Here is a 20,564-nt window from a genome sequence, read left to right as displayed (position 1 = left end):
CTCTGCAGTCATAGATTTCATTTCACCAGCCCTCCTCGCCTCCTCACGATCCCCACAATCCACAGCAACTGAGAGGAAAGACAGGATGAAGTGTTTTACTGGACTCCTGTGCACACTCTTTGGCTAAAACTTTCTCTAGACCATTGCAACCTACTGCCAAGCAGCTGCCCCGGGCCTGCACAGCCAGCATCTGTGTTAATCCTCATCTCATGACCCCAGGGTGGAAACACGGCAGTTGTAAACCCGTGGGAATGACAGAGACACTTAAAAGACATTGCAGGCATTCACCTCAGAGCACGCAAAGAAGGCTTGATGCACCCCAAAACTCTCCACAAACCCCTCCACACTAGACCACTCCTAGATAAATGCAGCCCTGCAGCGCCTTGGAAAAGTGTGATTCGTTCCAGTCGTGGGTTCCAAGCTTCTGTTTCCCTTTCTCTACTGAGAAGCAACTTAGTTCTTAAACTCCCCTTTCACACCTCCTCAGCTGTTTGGAGATCCCAGTTGGGCAGGGAGCATGTCAGAAGGAGGAGATTTTCTTCTCAGATAGGCCTCTGAAGGACCGGCTGGCCTCTGGCCTCTGCCATTGCAGGAAATCTCTTTCTTCCTTAAGGCCTCTCCTCGCCCATCTCCTGGGCTAAATTCCACAGTGGAAGGTTCTCTTGGCAACCCAGAGCAATGACTCTGAGCAAAAGCCAGTGTGTCTGAAAGCAGGAGAGGCAGCTCAGGGGAGCTCTGAGCTCCTTTAACAGTCACCTTTATGTCACGTACTCAGTAGAACACTGCAAGAAGTGGTTGAGCCCTCTGATGTGGATTTGCTTCTGTGGGCTAAACAGGTAAGTGGATGAGTGAAATGGTAAGAAGTCACCAGCTCAGTACCAACAGCCTGCTGCACACGCGAATGTACACTCATCTTTATGGCTTTGTTCACTATGGTGCCTATCTGGTCTTTCCCAGTGCTTCTCAACCTTCGTGATGCTGTGACCCTTTCATACAGTTCCTCATGTTGTGCTGACCCCTACCCATAAAATCATTTTCATTGCTATTTCATAACGGTAATTTTACTACGGTTATGGATCATGATGTAAATTTCTGATATGAAGGGTATCTGATATGTGTCCTATGAGAAAGGGTTGGTCCATCCCCAAGGGGTCACTATCTGGTGTCTCTAGAGAAATGTTGCCCTAACACTATCATTTCCTGTGCTCAGAGTTTGCGTAGTGAGCATCCGTTTACCTCTTCTTAAGGATTTAGTGTTTTAGAATTTAATGTTTTCATGTCTGGCCCCAACTCCTTTGGCTTTGCCTGGGCGTCTGAATTGTGATAGTCATTATCTTATTTTATCGCTACAAGGAAGCTTTAAAGAGTGAGGATCTCCCTGTTCAACAGGCATTGAGCAGGTCTGGACTTTCCCAGCAGTACCTACAGTTCAGATAATCCTGGCCTGACTGAATGTCACTCACTTAGGCAATTGTATAACTGGCTCAGTCCTCAGGCCTCACGCTGCCTGCTACCTTGTCTCCACAGCAACCTTCTCCCTTTGCTCAGAACTGATCTATTATTAAAATTGAATACTGGGTGTCCAGGTTGATTCCAGACCTTGGCTGTTGTGGCTAGTGCTCCACTGACATAAATGTGCGTGCATCTCTGGGATCTGCTGACTCACATTCGTACACACACACACACACACACACACACACACACACACACACACACACACACTCTCACACACAGACACACACATGAGTGGAGTCATTCTATTTTTAGTTTTTTAAAAATAAGACTTATCATAGTAATTTCCATAGTGGCTAGATTAATTTATGTTCTTACATAGATTTTTCTTATAGATGAGTAAAACCATGTATATAAGTGAGATGAAAATAGAGACTAGATGAAGGAAAGAGATAAGCAGAAGGGAGAGTGGGGAGAGAAGAGAAAGGGGAGGATCATAGAATAAATATGATCAAAATATATGATTTACTCGAAATAAATTGTTACTGGGAAAACCAACAATATGCATAGCAACATATGGCAAGAATAGTTTTTTAATTAGTACCCAGTTCCTTACCCTAGTAACTATTGGGCTAATGGCTCTCAACTTTTTACCTCTAAAATTCTTTCTTGTGTGTAAGAAACAAGCACATCTCTAGTAAGTGGAGGAGGAGGATTGGGGCAAAAATACCATTGGGATTTTATAAAGAGTCACCGATCCTCAACATCAGATCCACGAAAACAGTCACGCGTAGCAAGGCAGTTTTTGGAGAGAACACATCTGGGTCTGGAACACTGAGAAACAGATGTGGGCGCGGCGGCGAAACAGAGACAGGAAGTGTGTCGAAGTGAAACTTGAGCAAGCCGTCTGAGCCCAGAAATCCGAGCAGCCAAGGGTGCTGTGTGAGAGACGCGGTCCACCCGGGAAGGGCTGTCCTTCCAGGGTGCATTTCGTATAAAAGATAAGCATGGTTTCATTAATATGGTTTTAGTAGTGGCTAAGCAGAACTCATTAAATACCCTAATTTCTTTAGAAATGAACAATAGGGGCCCTAGGAGCTGGCCCTGTCTATAAAAAAGTAAGTTGTGTTAGAACGACCTGGAAGGGTCATCTCGGTTTGTCACAGTTCAGGGGATATGGAGAGGTAGAGTCTGAGGGATTCGTGCCATGTCAGGCTACTCGTGAGATGCCTCTGCTTCATCCTAGAACCACTGGGGAGGTGCGAAGCAGGCAGAGCAGAGAGCTCATAGGAAAGAAGGGATCCAGCGGGCCAGCATGTCTCTGCTGAGTCACATGATGTCTCACGCTTCCAAGTTCAGTGTCCCCAAGGCCCACACTGGAACCTTTCCCCGAGCTTTCCCAGAGATTTGTGGAAAATTAGTCATTATGTATCAATTTCTCTAGCGTCTTTTAAACCGTGAAAGAGATTTCACTTCCACACTCGAGGGAAGGGAGAAAAGGAGACAAAAATGGCTATGCAGGTGCTTTGGTTTCTGCTTCAATCCTCTTCTTGGAAATGGTAGTAGCTCTTAAGAGCTGCTTTAGGGAGGACGTGTTTCTTGAAAACAGGTCTTTGAACACATAGGGATAATGTTTCAGATTCAGTTCTACATAAAAATTGTAACATTTCATTTAAATAACAAGCAGCACAGCTCTGGGTATGGCTCAAGGGCCGTGAATCTCAGTGAAGTAGCTAAGACACAAAGAGACCAGCCAAGTTAGTAAACGGACTGTGGGATAACTTCCCTGAAGACCTCAGGGACACAGATACATGGCAGTGTGTCTTTTCCCATAGTCTCAAGTGCTTAAGTGGCCTATTTTAAGATTCGTGTTTTGGAGCGATTTTATAGAAAGAGGTATTAAGTGGTTCCGTTTTCTCTGAAGGATCTTTAGGAGGCAGCTACCCAAAAGGCACACTGTTGAGAAGGAAGGAAGGAAGGAAGGTGAAAGAAGGCCTGGTTTGGAAGTTGTCAAGACAAAAGCCACACCATCTATTTTGATGAAAATGAACCTTTCAAATAACTTTGGACATTTCGCTTGACAGCAGCTCTCACTTGCTGATCATCCACTGAAATGTGGTTATGGTGGTTTAAAGAAAAGTGGTCCCCGTAGGCTCATAGGTTTGAATGTGTGCTCACCAGAGAGTAGAACTATTTCAATGGATCGCATGGATTAGGAGATGTGGATTTGTTGGGGTAGGTGTGGTCTCATTAGAGGTTTCAAATGCCCGTGCCAGACCCAGTTTCCCTTCCCATCTCCTCCTCCCTCCCTGAATCCCTTTGTCTCAGCCTGGAATCAGGTTGTAAGCTTTCAGCTACAGTGCCTCTCATTCCACTATGCTCACACCATGATGATGACAGCCCAACTTCAGCAGCTGTAAGACCCCAGTTAAATGCTTTCTTTTCTAATAAAGAATATTGATCATAATAGATCATCACACTGATGGAGCAGTGACTAAGAAACTGGTTCTTACTGTATTCCTTTGATTTCTGATGGGAGCATGGACTCTAAAAGAATAGGAGCTAAGTGTAAAATACCCAGTTACATCTGCTCAGGTTTGTATCCAAGGGTGATGGAGCTGGGTCATAGTTGTTTTATTGTCCTAGGAGTTTACGTGAATTCACATCCCTGTCTTTGGAGCTTGGATTTGTTATAGATATGGGAAGTTATTAATGTATAGAGATGGCATGAAAGGGGTGGTGAGACAGTTATTTATTCATCTAAGTAGCCAGTCCTTTAAAAGTGTAGACAATGATAATACCCGTTCATGGGGTTACCATGAGAAATTGGTTAGTCCAGGCTGGTCACAAAGTACTATAGATGGAGTGATATAGAGACAACAGAAATTTATGTCTTAGTGGATGTCTGGGATCAGAGTGTAGCATAGTTAGGTTCTGTTGAAAGCCCTCTTCACAGAGGCAAAGTGCTATATTCTTGCTCATTCCTAACTTGCTAGAAAGAGGAAACAAAAGCTCTCAAAGGTGTCTTCTATAAAGATAGCTATCCCACTCAGGCAACCCGTGTTAACAAATTGCCTCCCAAAGGCTGTATTTCCTAAAACCATCCCAAGGGAGTTAGAATTTCAACGTGTTGATTTTGGGAGACACAATCATTCAGTCCATTGAACTGTTGCTGGGATAAGGGAAGAGAGTGTAGAACTTAACTAAATGATATGTAAATGGATTCTAGAATAGCCAAGACTAAGTCAGTAAGTACACCTAAGGGGGTACTTCCAGAGGCCCATTTGGAATGGCATCGTGGGATGAGCTCTTACTCATGTTTTTACATGCTTCCTCCTTCTAACCACAGTCACAAGACCTGGAACAGAGTCTGGGGAGTCTTGGAGCCAGATACTAAATACAGCAGGTGCAGCTATACTTCCTGAAATCATAACTATTAGTGATTTATACATTATTTTTCCCTTAAGAAGAATTTCCAATGGAATTCAGACTATCGAATGTGCTATCATTGAGAAAAGTTATCAAAGAGCACATTGTGCAGACACAGTGTGTGGTATAAAGGAATAGTAGAAAAGTAGACTACAAAACTTAGAGCAAACTGTTTTAAATTTAAATGGCACCCATATCTGACTTTGAAATGTATATAAACAGTAGATATATATCAGTAGCTATTCCATGGATTGCCAACTTACAGATAAGTAACATGCAGCAGCTATTGCTCTAAGAGAAGGACACCCAGGGGATGCCTCTTACTAGGAAACTAATAAGGATGGCCTGTAAGGGTCCCTACTGTGTGCCTCTATGAAGCCCCTAATAGCACTAATAACATACTTTACACAACAGCTTTCAAATGTGAGAGATTTTGACTCTGGTGTAATAGGACCATCTTTTTCCTGTTCTAACATTCCTTCTATCATGCTTGCCTTATGCTTGGAAGCACAGCGAACACCCTCTCTGATGTACCATGCTTTCAGTCAATAAGTAGATAAGCCTTCCTGGTTGTATGTTTCGTTCACTAAATGACGTTAAAAGGGCTGAAGTTATAAAACGCCATCTTTAAGGAGCACACAGTGAGAACAATAACTTGCATTGTGTTTATTTTTTCTTACTATCGTTGGATGGTTCCTCTAGGAAGCCACCTGATGGGAAAGCTGCAGAAGTACACTGAGGAGCTCATCTTCCGGAGCTAGCTGGTCTGGACAAGCCTGGATATAGATGGTCTCCCTTTGATCCTTTGAATGAGATCGAGGTATTTGACAACAAACATGGTTTCAAAGATGTTGTCTATTGTTATGATAGAACACAGTGACCAAAATCAACTTTAGGAGGAAGGGGTTTGGTTCGTCTTAGAGTGTGTACTCCACTACTCAACGACATCAGGTCAGAAACTCAAAACAAGGAATATGGAGGCAGGAGCTGATGTAGAGGTCATGAATGAAAGCTGCTTACTGGCATGTTCCACAGGGCTTGCTTAGCCTACTTTTTAAATAGCACCCAGGACCATCCAGTCCAGAGTGTTACCACCCGGACCCTCCCACATTAATCACTAATGGAGAAAATGCATTACCGACTCACCTAGAGGCCATTTTGGTGGAGATATTTTCTCAGCTGAAATCCCCTCTTCCAAAATGACTCTAGCTTGTGGCAAGTTGGCATAAAACTACCCAACATCGATGTCTTGAGACATAGGCATCTGTGGTGGTTTGAATGCGAATGGCCCCTATAGGGTCATAAGTTTGGTCACCAGTTAAGGGGAACTGTTTGAGAAAGATTAGTAGTTGTGGTCTTGGTAGAGTAGGTGTGGCCTTGTTAAAGGAGATGAGTCACTGGAGATGGGCTTTGGGTTTCAAAAGCCCACACCAGGCCCACTGTGTCTCTTTGACTGCTGCCTCTAGATTGGGGTGTAACTTTTACTAATGTTCAGTGCCATGCTTGCCTGTCAGCTACCATGCTGTCCATGATGACAGTCATAGACTAACACTCTAAAACTGTAAGCATACCCTCAATTAAATACTTGCCTTTACAAGTTACCTTGGTCATGGTGTCTCATCACAGAAATAGAATAATAACTAAGAAAGCATTTAAGTAATAACTCTCAGTGTTCTGAGATGAAGAAGTTTGAGAGTATCTAATTATACAAATGCAAATACAAATATAAATACAAATACAAACACAAACACAAACACAAACACAAACACAAACACAAATACAAATACAAATACAAATACAAATACAAATACATACAAATACAAAGACAGGGGCCTCCTGGGTAGAAGACACTCTTCAGATAAGCCTTCTAGACAATACATCAGTGGCATATTGAAAAATCACTGTGGTCCTTGGGCCTTGGGCCTTTTTTCCCCAGGTCTACACAAGTATGCTTAGCAAGCACGGAGCTGAAGTTTCCATGCAGGCATCCAGGTAGGGCTGTCCATCCTCTTAGGCACTAAGTTATCTCATGTGTAGAAGAAACATACAGACAAATCAAAGTATCACACTCAAGTAGAAAATTCTGCTTTTCCAAAAAACAGAGCAAACCACAAATTGAGTAAAAAGAGGTGTCATTCTGAACCCGTCATCTCATGGGTTCACATTTACCATGAGTCTGCCAGAGACTCTTAGTCTAGGATTGCTTAGTATTTTAAATTCCTGAACTTTTTCTTTTTTTACTTAACAAAGAATTAATAGAACTTGCAATAGTGATTAGCCTACAGCCACAACAGACACTTCTGACCCGGTAACAGAGAGTTCTCAGAAAAGTTCCTATAGATGAGAGTTCAAGGTTAAACATTTCTCCACAAAGAAGTGCTAATTTCAGTGGCGGAGAGGGATGACAAATTGAGAAGCTTTGTGTGAGTGTCATTTGCCACTATTCCAGGATAGCAGACAGCATCTGTACCCTCAAACAGAATCTGCCACAGTGTACATGGATGTTGTAAGTTGAACAGAGTATGCCCCTCCCAAAGGCTCATTCACTGAATACTCAGTTGCCTGTTTTTTGACTGCTAACCTGTACACCCATAACCTGTACCCAGGCCATGAACCACACTGGTTTACTTTCTGTCCGTCTCTTACAAATCCCATTTCCAAAGTGACTTAGGTCAATAACTTTTTTCTCAGGCTCCTTCAGTGGTTTGGCACAGCCTGCATTCTGTTCTTGGATCAGAAAACCTCCCAAGTGGCATCTTGTTTGTTTGCATAATTTGAGACTCAGTTTACGTGCTGTTGAGGTTCATGTTTGTTGAAAAATACAGATCTGACCTTCTTACCATCTTGCCCAGCGCTTTTCAGGAACTAGTTTAGCCCATGTGACCAAGAAATCCATTATATGTGATTTGTTTCATGTGTCTCATGTCACATGACTGACACTGTCACACTAAGCCAGCTGTTCTCAACCGGTGGGTTGAGACTCCTTTGGTGGGGTTGAACTACACTTTCACAGGGGTCAGATATCAGATATCCTGCATATCATATATTTACATCAGGATCCATAAAAGTAGCAAACTTACAGTTATGAAGTAGCAACAGGAATAACTTTATGGTTGGGTATCACGGCAACCTGAGGAACTGCATCAAAGCGTCACGGCATGAGGAGGGTTGAGAACCACTGTGAGTAAGTGTTGCTTGTGCTGTCTCTGAAATGTTGGTGACTTGGGCTTTAGGAGTCTCGTTGCCTTTCTTCACTGCAGTTCGAGTGTGAGATGCATGGGTGTGGTTTGGGACTCGGTGTTTCCCGAATCTTCATCTCTGTGCAGTGGTGTCTGTGTTAAGTCTTGACCCTGAGCATTTCAAACATTTCCTTGGCTCTTCGCTCGTCCTTCCCCACCTGGTGTTTCTACTAAGCATAGTTAGCAGCTTTAAAGTGTTCCCACGGTTCAGCAGTGTTCTGAGTTTAAGACTTTATCTTCTTCATAGTTTGGAAAACCTATTGCCCTATTGTAGCGTAACTTGCTCTTTCACTGACCACATCCTTTGCAGTAAAGAGTATATAAACGGCATTTTCAAGCTCTGCTGGTGGGTTCTGCTACTTTCTTTTTGTATTTTCCTAGTATTTCCACTTCTGCTTATTGCACATCTGGTCTCATATGTTTTCTACTTTTCCCACTGGAGCTCTTTGCACACTAGTCACAATTATTTCAAATTCCCAAGTCTTTTCAGTGTCTGTTATAGGTAAGTCTGACCAGTTAGGAGTGTTGTCTTTTAAGGTTTGGGTTTTTTTTTTTTTTAATTTATTTGCTTGCTTTTCTTTTTGGCTGGTGTACTACATACATAGTCTTCAGATGTAAAAGTTTTTGTTAATGTAACCAGAAGTTAGATTGTGTTTGGTATTTTGGGTAGCTGTATATGACAAGGGCGTGGCAATTCTTGCGTGCTGACTGCTGACTTTGGGTCTTTCCGGAATGCCCTTCAGAGATGCGTGTCTTGTCCTCGCTTCGCTGCCCCACACTGTAATTGCTCTGAAGCATTGCTGGTGTCAGGGTAAGGCATGGGAAAGGGGAACGTTCTGTAAGTTTCCAATTAAGGGCCAGGCCTTTAGTTAGCCTTTTTCTCTGGGCTCTAGGGGTCATAGATGCTTTTCCACTGTACCTTTGCAGGGATACCTCCATTTTCTGACTTTGCAGCATTCTTAATTCACTTCCTTGAAGTAATGATCTCAGTTGACCTTCTCATCCCCCCTCCACACATAGATACACACGTACATATATACATAGACACACATACAGATATACATCCAAACATAAATACACACAGATACTCACACAAACAGAAACACACACATCCAGATACACCACATACACACACACACATATACACATACACATACACATATACACACACAAACACATACACATACTCATATACACACACACATACACATATACACTAATATACAGATACACACAGAAACGTTCAAATACACACACTCTTATAACACACAGAAACATATACACATTGGTATAGACACATTCACAGACAGACACACACAAATCTTTAATGAGGAACCAAAGCTAGACGGGGATGCAGGTAGAGAATAAATGGGGTGGACTGTGAGGAACGTCCTTCTCTAGCTGGGAGAAGAGCCCGGATAAATCCAGTTTTCCCCAAGGAGCAAGCTTTTACGTGGAGAAAGCTATGGTTATATTTTTTTATGATTACTTTTCATTTTTCTTTCTGAGAACACTGTGAAGATTTTCGCTATTTACCAGGAAGACTTAAAGTGACTCCTAGAGCCAAAGGCTTTAAAAGCACTTTCCCCACTCTAGTACAGCTTCTAGGAGACCCCCAGTCTCAGCAGAGAGGCAGGGAAAGGACCAGGTCTTGTGTCTGAGTGAACTCCACTGCTTCTGCTCCCGTCCAGGACAGCGCTCTACCCAGATGTTTGTCCTGCTTCTGGCTGCTGCTAACACTTCATCCCCAGTGTTCTGATGGCTTCACGAAAAAACACTGGCTCTCAATTTGGCCAGCTTTTCTTGTCATAAAACTTGAAGGCCTAAGATAAAATTTCCTCTTAGGTAAGATAGATAGGGAGAGGCTCCGTGACTGGATAATAAAACAGATGGGGAACTGCCAAGATGGCTGGCTTCTTCATCCTCCACACCCGAGACAAAAATTCACAGCTTAAAACAAAGACCTGGCTGGTTTTCTGTCCCATCAGTAGAGCCTCTGGCTATAGGATGGTCTAACAAGTTGGACAGGCCAGAAAATGTTTATCCCAGACTTGTAGACCTATCAGACTCCCTGCCTTGATTCAAACTGACCAGTCCTAAATTGGAGGAAAATTAACTTTAAAGATCATAAAAGCCCCCAGGCTTTGGCTTACATGCCCAGTCCCCCATTCTGTGCTGCAGAGGGTCTTTCTCTGTGTATGCCTTGTGTGTGCATGTGTGCGTGTGTGTGTGTGTGTGTGTGTGTGTGTGTGTGTGTGTGCGTGTGTTTCCTTACCCCTAATAAAAAGCCTTTCTATACCAGTGGATCCTGTCTTCTGTGACTGAGACTTCCTCCACTACTATCTGTTTCTACCTTTTAATTCTTTAACTACTAGAGAAAAGGAGTCCAAAAAAGATCCTTAAATAGTAACAGAAATGAAGGGATCATTTCTTTTTTAAAATTTATATATTTTAAATATATAAGCTTGTTATATATATTAAAATGTATATATTTTAATATATGTTTGTTTGCTTATTTACTTTACACCCTGAGCACAGTTTCCCCTTCTTTCTCTCCTTCCGGTTCCCCTTACCACGTCAGGCCTCCCGTGGATATTGACCAGCTCTGGCATATCAAGTTGCCTTCACGCAACCCAGTGGTAGAAAAAGGTCCCAACAGAGACAGAGACAGCTCTTGCTCCACTGTTCGGAGTCCCAAATGTAACATGTGTGGAGGGCCTCGGTCAGTCCCATGCATGCTCCCTGGCTCATGATTCCACCTCTGTGATCCCCTATGGGCCCAGACGAGTTGGTTTTGTGGGTTTTCTTCAGGTGTTCTTACCTCCTCTGGCTCCTGCAAGAGGTAACATTTTTGTAGCCTTTGTATTCAGAGTTGAAAGTAGTAAAAGTGGCCTTTACATCTAGCTTCATATAACATAAATTAAAGTTGGATATTTGGGCTCTGTTCTACCATGAGATATAAACCAAAATGTGGACACTGGTGATACACAGGATGGTTTGAAGAGGGTGTTCATGATGAATTTGTCAATGTTTCCTCTTCCCTTCCCTGCCTCTATGTAAACAACAACAACAGTAACAATAGCAACAACAACAGTTCTAGCCGCATGGCTTTCCAGTTCCATACTCTGGATAGTAGATTCATTTGGTTGACTATTCTGTCATTCTTCCTAGGGATGCCCTTAGGTAGCAGTTCCAACGGCTTCAGAGGTATTACATGAGGTTAGAGAGGCAGGTCTATTCTATCTGTCAAGGGCTTCCTTCCTGAAGAGTGATGTGGAGTAAAAGCTATTGCCCAGCATTTTCAGGAATCTATTTTTCTCTCCTGCTGAAAAATAAGATAAATAAATCAGGTCTTGGGTCCAAAGTTCAGTAGAGCATGTGAAGGTGATGAAGGAACACCTCAGTGCATCCTGGCATCGAGCCCCCAGTGCTGCCTGCTGCTCTTCACCCTGAGGCAGTCTTTTTTGTAGCTGTGCCATTTTGATCCCTTTTACCCTTTCCTGTTTCTGAAGATGGTTATAAAGCCACACCCTCACCACCATGCTGGAAATCCCGAAGCTGCCACTCTTGACCTCCCAGTCTGCAACTGCAAGACAAACCACAGGAATACATGTTATTTTTAAGCACATAAAAATTTGCCACATAAGGATATTTCTTGTTCTGGTTTAATTTCTTTAGCCCAATAAGACCAGGAAAGTTTTTTGGCCTTTCTTTCTTTCTTTCTTTCTTTCTTTCTTTCTTTCTTTCTTTCTTTCTTTCTTTCTTTCTTTCTTTCTTTCTTTCTTTCTTTCTTTCTTTCTTTCTTCCTTCCTTCCTTCCTTCCTTCCTTCCTTCCTTCCTTCCTCCTTCCTTCCTTCCTTCCTCCCTCCCTGCCTCCCTCACTCCCTCCCCCTCTTTCTTTCTTTCTTTCTTTCTTTCTTTCTTTCTTTCTTTCTTTCTTTCTTTCTTTCTTTCTTTCTTTCTTCCTTTCTTCCTTCCTTCCTTCCTTCCTTCCTTCCTTCCTTCCTTCCTTCCTCCTTCCTTCCTTCCTTCCTCCCTCCCTGCCTCCCTCACTCCCTCCCCCTCTTTCTTTCTTTCTTTCTTTCTTTCTTTCTTTCTTTCTTTCTTTCTTTCTTTCTTTCTTTCTTTCTTTCTTTCTTTCTTTCTTTCTTTCTTTCTCCCTTTCTTTCTGCCCTCTTTTTAATTCGCTACCATCAGAATCATCTAGATAATGGGGAAGTTAGAGCTTTGTTATAGCCTGAATGTATATAATTGTCTCATTTGTGCTGTGCAACTCTCACAATGCCGAGCTAATGAGTATTATTTGTGAGATAATCAAGGGAAAGGGTAATTCTCTCAAGATATTTCAGTGTGACTCTGCTTAAAGCACACGAGTCTGGCGAATGAGCCTACTCTGCTTGGCCGTCACACACTAACTTCCTTCAGAAAGGTAAAATTCCTGGCATTTTCGAAGGATCACATAGCAAACCCAGACGGCCTGGGAGTCACTCTCCTCAAATTACTGCAAATCTCTCCTCCAGTGAACACTCTGTGCCTTCTACTTTTATTTTGTTGATTTTAACAAAAGAGGAGAGTGAAGAAATGTGGACTTTCTCTTGCAGCTTTTGTGTGCGTGTGTGTAAGGCAGAGAAAGAAATTAGATATTAGACATCCCTGCCTCAAATACTCCATTGAAATTACAGCAGTGTGCTCAGCACACAGGAGTATGGTTCATGCTGAATAAGAGGCAATACAAATTAGAGTTTTACATAAAACCGAGCTATGTCATGTATGTTGGTAATTCGTGCTCTGTTGAGTGATCTGTTGGTCTCCTATTTATTCTTCCGTTGCTCCAAGCAACGATTAGATTAGATAGTCTCCGTAATGTGGGAGGGGCATGAAGGAATCGCACATGCACACACTCATGCCTCTGCTGCACAAACTGAAGGGCTGATTTTGTGTGTGTGTGTGTGTGTGAGTGTGCACCCACACATGCTCATCTGTGCCTGCTGTACATTTCAAAATATAATAAAACAAAACAAAACTGTTATTTCTTTTTCTGTGGAAAGACTGGTGAATGTTACTGGGATGAAGGAAGATCAAGTTTTGTTGCTAGCTCATTTTGCCAGGTAGTGTTGTTCATTACCTCACTTGTATGTCTCCGTAGAATCCATCAAATCGGATTTCTTTGGAGCATCCAAACTTAGAATGTTCTGGACTACAAACAAAAAAAGAGCCAAACCTTTTATATGATGTCAATACCCCACTTTTATACTTTGTAAAAGACAAGGAAACTCATCTTTTGTTTATAAGAGCAATGATGTATTTTTTCACAAGTTCCAGGTTGAGTTAGGGAGTGTGCCACACAGAGGTGGCATATCTGATTAAGTCCTAACATGGGCCCAACAGAAGCTGTTAGCTGGGCCCTGGGGTATTTCCCCAGACTATTAACAAGGGGCCGAAGAGAAGATGGAATTACACACAAAGACACTGGGTCAATTGAATAATGGTCCTATTTATGATCCTGAGTGTAGAACCATGAAATTGATCCAAGTTCAAAACCAGCCTAATGCAATGTATTTATCCTGAGCAGAAGCTCTGATATCTGTGAAATCAAAACAACCCAAAGTTGATGGAACTATTTAGACAGGTGTCCTGACACCAGTGGGGCCTGTAGGACTCATCTGAGAATTGCTTAGTAGAAATCCTTAAAATTATTCCTTAAGAAGCTCATTATTATGGTCCCACCTTATATGTGTTAGCAGTAAGAAATCATCTAAATGAATTCTATACACACAGGGAAGTTTGGTCAACCTATGTTCAGCATTGAAGGTGGCACAGAGATTAGAGGATGTGACTGGTAATATGGCAAATGCAGAATGAAAAACTGTCTAGACACCATCATAGAACAGTTATTCTGTATTGGCTCAGTTTTTCTGAGGTTCTGTGGTACCTATGCATGACTGGGCAGCTGCCTCTAATGATGTATGGAAAGGACCCTGCAGAGTCCTACACAACCTTGAATTAGTAAAAATGGTGTCTTGAGTTATTGTTGGGTGTCCCTTTATTCCTACACAATGTTGAACACAGGTAGGGCAAATGATGTTTTTACTTTTTCCATTTTTAAGCATTGGGAATGAAACCCAGGTCCTGCATCCCCTGAGCCCTAGGTAATTGTTCTACCATTGAGCTCTGTCCACAGCTTTTGTACTTTTATGTCTGAGCTATTCCCAATCATGTCCGCTAATCTCTACCCCAGCTTTGGTGCTGAACACAGGCTGAGCAAATCTACTTACATGCGTGGGCTTCAGTTAAAATGTCTCTTACTGCTAACACATGTAAAGTGGAGCTTCAATAATGAGGATCTTGAGGAATGGATTGAAGACAAGGAACAAAATATTTGGGGAGATAAGTAATCTATATAAAACCATCCATTTGGAAGAGAGGGTGTCTGGTTTGAACGATTCCCCCCATGTATCATATTTCAGAACTATTTTAAATATAGCCATGTTAAGGCACACAGAAAAGGCCTTTACAGAGGACTTCGGTACCATTTTCCTAGTTCCAGACTCTATAGGAATTAATCAGAAGGAGAATCAATAGGCTAACCATCCTCATTCACACAGCACAAGTACATTTGGTCTGAGCAGAACACATTCTTTCATAGTTTAAAAATTTAAAAAGTTAGCTGTGTGTATATGTGTAAGCGGGTAAGTGGAAGTGCAGGGTCCTGGAGAGGAGAACGGTGTTGGATCTTCCTGAACCAGTGCTTACAGATCGGAGTGAGCCACTTGATGTCTTGGGAACTAGCTAAGGCCCTCTACAAGACCACTACTCACTGTTAATCACTGAACTGTCTCTCCAGGTCCTCTTTCAGGGTTTTAGAATAATTCTACTGACATGAATAAGGAAAACTATTGCTCTGGCAATGTGGGTTTTATGGTTCTGGCTGTGGAGTGAGAACTGGTAAAGCCTATTGCTGCACTATCTAAACCTGGGCCAGACATCGCCAAGTGAGCTGACTACTGATCAGAGTGTGTGGCTACAGATCAAAACCGTTGATATGATAAAACCCTTGCTGGTGAATACTAAGTGCTTAGTAAACACCATCCATTATTATTGTCTATATAACATAGTGATGCTTTCCACTTGAGGGGCACCTGTACTGAGCTGGCAATGTTTATAGGACTCAGTATATGCATGGATAAGAGAAAGTGATAGAAAAAAAATGAAGACCAGAAACACAAATACTAGAAAGTAGATTTGACAGCAAATCTTAGATACCCAAATAAAATGACCCATTTAAGAAATACCCTGATGATTAAGTTTAAAGTATCCTTAATCTTTGAATTAAGAAGGCACAGAATTTTAGAAAAAAAGGTGAAGATGCCCTGCTCTAAGCACACTCGTAGGGACAAGCAGATGCAGGAGAAAGGCAGCAGAGACCTCTGCTGCAGCACAGCTCTATGGTCTAGTTGTGTTCTGTTGCTGTAATAAAACAGTCTGCCCCAAAGGAACTGAGCCCAGAGTGGATTTATTTCAGCTTACCTCCATCATTGAAGGAGTCAAAGGAGGAACTCAAGCAGAAATTGGAAGAAGAAGCAATTGAAGAAGTCTACTTATTTACCGTCCCAAACAGGCTCACACTTAGCTAGCTTTCTTTCTTAGACTAGGACCCCATGCTAGGGAATGATATGGCTTATGGTAGCCTGCAAACTCGTATACCAATAAACAATCAAAGCCAGCTCCCAGAGACATGCTTACAGGCCAATATGATCTGGGAAAGCCCCCAGTTGAGACTCAGGTGTCTCAAGGCTCTGTCAATTGGCAGATGAAAGTATCTATGAAACTGTAGTTTATTCTTACATTTGGTCTCAGGGGTAGATGCTTGAAAGATATTACAGAAGGAAAACCTATTGTTATGTGAAATAATTAAAAAAAATAATGTTCTCTGCTGTCAAATCTGTGCCAAACTCCCAGTAGTTGTGAAATCTTTAAAAAGAACAATTGGAATTTTGTAACCTAAGGACTCTCTAGCATACAACTTATCTGTCAAGTGCAAGGACAGCCGAGCTACCCTCTTGTTTTTACTTCTTACTATGATGACTCCTCTGTCCTTCCTGCACTGGTCTCCCAGGACTGTTCTACTTCAGCTCTCTATCCTGCACCTTCACCGACCAAGAACTCCTCTCCACAAACCTAGGAACAAACCTACAGTAGCCAGATGCACAGGGCCCTCTTTAAGAAGCAGTGGCATTTTCTCCTCATCGATGCTAATAATCCCATCCATAGCCTTTATCTGAATTGCCTGTTTCTGTAAATGGCAACAGCTCTGGTTGCCTTAGGAACTCAATGTGGCCTTTGCTTCCTTAATTTTCCTTCCCTTTCAACATGCAATGCACTGCCACAAACTATAGAAATTTCCTCCTTCATATTTTCTCCCCCTCTCTATTCAAAATGTCATCATTATCATTTTAATATAGGCCTTTGTAGATTCATCTGTGATAGCTTTACCTTCTGAGCACGATATAAATGAGATGGTTGATCAAACAATCCATGCGATTTTTGTAGCTCTCAATTAATTTTCCTTGTTTCCCATCTTTTTGTTGAATCTATAGTTTTGCAGCACTTGCAAGAATCATTACATGATTTCACTCATGTCCACATGCCCCATTTGTTGAAATACTTTAAGAACAACTTGCCATCTCTTAGATGTAGTCAGCATGTCGCCATGTCACACATGTGACATTGCATACCCTTCCATGTTAACACCTTTCTATGTGCTTACAGAAATGGAAGGAGAAATTTTCCTCTTCCTTCTCCTCTCAAAATGGTAGAGGTGAGACAACAGCAATTGGACAAATATCTATTTGAGAAAATCCAATGAACTTGAAAACACCCTCAAAAAACCAAAAAACTGAAAACCAACCAAACAAAACCTGATGTTTAAGTCATAATCTACTCCACTATCAATTGCTATCCATATCCCTGTGTTATAGAAGCCAGAAGGAGAGCAAAGGCCCTACTCATACTTGCCAAAGAGTCTGTCTACATTTACTTCTAAATCTTGATCTGTGAAAAGGGAAGCCCGTAGCCGAACTTGCTCTGCCCAATACAGCAGTCCAGTGGGGACAGGAGTCCGTGTTCCACCATCTTTTTCGCCTCAGTTTCTCCATCTAGGACAAAAAAACCCAGCTGACTGGGAACACGAAGATCCTGATTTCCTGACCATCACCACAGGGGTAGAGTGGTTACTGGGAGGGGTGACCATATAGTCCCCAGTGTTTACTCCCAGAGTTGGCATGGCTCTCCCAGGAAAGTGGTCCTCCTGTCTCTAAGCAACTGATGCAGCATTACCATATGAAGGACAATGAAAGTCAACAAGTCAAAGAACTCTAGAGCTCTACCCACAGAGGAGATGGGAAGGGGTTTCTTTGGGAGAGGGTCAACTGTACCCTTAGGTCTATCGTCTAAATAATGGAGATTGGTACAGACACACACATTGAAGGTGCTGGTAAGCACAAAATGCTTGGGCAGCGTGAACTTCAACAATAGGATACAGGAAAAGGATGTATGAGAAGAAGATCCTGATATTGCAGACAATTTCCAACGTTTCAAAGGCTGAAATTCAGCACTAGGTTAGCCCACGTGTGCTAGTAAGGCTAGGATAGAGGGCACACTTAAATTCCTTCCCAGGTGTGCTCAAACCAGACAGTGACTAACGGACAGGCATAAAAAGGTTCCATGAGATGTATTAAACAGAACAAACAACACGCGATTTTGACCTGGGGAAACTTTCAGAAGCCAAGCTTAAAAATATAATCAGATAGTCTATAAAGTCACCTATGAAAATTCACACAGTAACATTACTTACAGAAAAATAAGAGAGAATATTCTCCCCCAGGATCAGAAAAGGCTAAAATAATATTCATAATTGACAGTTCTAGTTATGGAGCAAGTAGGAAATAAACAAATTCATACATACATACATATGCATATATGTAAACATTGTATTTATACTGGATACATTCTAGCCTTATTCCCACCAACACCAGCAAGCACAAAATACTAATTTTCAAGTCCTCCCCCAACCTCCACTTGCTAGCCGTGTAGGCTCCACCCCAAACTCAAGTTTTATCAGAGAAGGCCAAGCAGAGCCTAAGGAATTTTATCATCAAATTGTAACAGCCAACTGTCCCTTTTCCTATCATGTAAGGAATACTGAGTGGGGCATATTAGTGAAGCCAAAGGGATAGAGCTGGTGGGGAACCTTCCCATCAGTGCAAAGGGTTCCCTTGTGGTCTGGCACACTATAGAAAGACAAGCATGAACACTAAACTTGCAGCCCTCCAGTCTCTTCCTGTGCTGGAAATATGCTCCAGAAAGTCAGATAAGCACATGTTTAAATAGTTAAATATTATTCAAAGTCTTTTAATGGAATGTCCTAAATATGATCATCTATTTAGAACTTATGTATCGGGCTGGTGAGATGGCTGAGCGGGTAAGAACACTGACTGTTCTTCCGAAGGTCCTGACTTCAAGTCCCAGCAACCACATGGTGGCTCACAACCACCCATAATGAGATCTGACACCCTCTTCTGGTGTGTCTGAAGACAGCTACAGTGTACCTATTTATAGTCATAAATAAATCTTTGGATCAGAGGGAGTGGGGCTGACCTGAGCAAGCAGAGGTGCTAAAATTTAATTCCTACCAACCACATGAAGGCTCACAACTATCTATACAGCTACAGTGTACTCATATAAATAAAATAAATTAATAAATAAATCTTTAAAAAAGAACTTGTGTATCACATCAAGAACCATGAAAATCTCAGATTAATGGAGAATATAAGCCATGAGAACTATCTGGCAAAGGTGTCAAGCCTTTTGCTCTGCCGAGGCAATGAGCAATAACCACCCAATGGAGATTCATAGTGAGAAAGATAGAAAGGCTACAGAAGAGAAATAGAAGATGGGAGGTTCAAGTGTAACTTCAAGATGGACAAATACAATTTCTTAAACAAATACCCAAGCAAGATGAGAGTGGCAGGGACACTGCATTCCCATCCTATGCTGAGAAGTAAAGTAGTGAAGGTGCCCAGTCAGAACTTCAGAGTGAAAATGAAACAAATAAACCAATTGTAATGAAAAAAGAAAACCTCCAGAAAATATGGATGCATAATAAACTATCTAGTACTTAGTCAGAGTCTCAGAAGGACAGGAAGAAAAGATTGGATCTGGAAAAAGTTCTGGAATAAGGGAAACCGGAAAGCCTCTGATTTGATAACCTTCAAACTCCAAAACAAGAGAATGAAAATGTCCCAAAGGTGATACAGTGTTTCCCATCCAAAAGAGATACAGTGTTTCCCACCCCAAAAGAGATACAGTGTATCCTACCCCAAAGGAGATAGTGTTTCCCACAACTGTCCAGTGGCACTGGTGACAGACACATAGTGTTCAGTAGACATCTGAGAACAGTAAACCCAACTCTAAAAAACAACCCATTTTAAATTTTTTAAAAAAATAGTAGATTCTAGGTGTAAGCAGCAGAATGTTTTTTTTCAAATGTTGAGAGAAACTAATTGTAAACTCAGAATCTCTCTTGTGCAGCAAAAAATGTTCCCCAGAAATTAAGATATTTTCAGAAGAAAGAAAAACTAAGAAAAATTATAATTAGATATATAGATTGTAAAATTGAATGAAGAAAATTTATGAATAGAAAGGAGACCAGTAGGAAATGTAGAACGCTTTAAAGAAAAGGAAAGAATAAAAAATTGAAAAGAACAAAAAAAAGTCAAAACTGTATAAATACAATTCATTTTCATTTTCTTTCTCTAACTTTCTGGCTCAAAAAGGAAAATGAAGTAAAGCAGAGAGGACAGTAAGAAAGCAATAAGACAGAGGTAGTGATCACAGCTACCATGAAACTGACAGACTTCTAGAGTGACAGATAATGAACAAAAAGAAGCCATACACCTTCAATGTCAGAATGCTCAGGAGAGATCACCGAAGGCTCTGTGGATACAGAGTGTGCAAATGCTGCAAATGTATATGTACATGTAAATTTATCAAATATCACAAACTAATTTATGAAATGAAACAAAAACTAACACATATCATTCATATGCAAGAGATAAATTAAATGGAAATATATGATTAAATAAATTGGATGAATAATTTGAACAATTCCTAAAAGATAAATTTCAGACTAGATTCCATTAGAAGATAGTCAATAATCTTTAAAGAAAAATTGACATTAATTCTGAGTAGTGTTTTTTTTCAAATGAAACCTGAAGAATGATCATTTCTCAATCCCTTTTTATCAAGCTATGATTACTATCCCGTTTCCAAAAATTAAAGAAAACCAAAATAAAAAGTAATATGATCTCAAATCCACAATACAACAGATACAACCCTCCCTAACATATTGGAGATGAAGTTCAGCAGTTCACTGGATAAATACAA

The sequence above is a fragment of the Mus musculus genome, chromosome 2, assembly GCF_000001635.26.
Source record: "Mus musculus strain C57BL/6J chromosome 2, GRCm38.p6 C57BL/6J".
NCBI classification, from domain to species: Eukaryota; Metazoa; Chordata; class Mammalia; order Rodentia; family Muridae; genus Mus; species Mus musculus.
The sequence above is the reverse complement of the archived record's forward strand: the minus strand, read 5'-3'. Positions refer to the sequence as shown.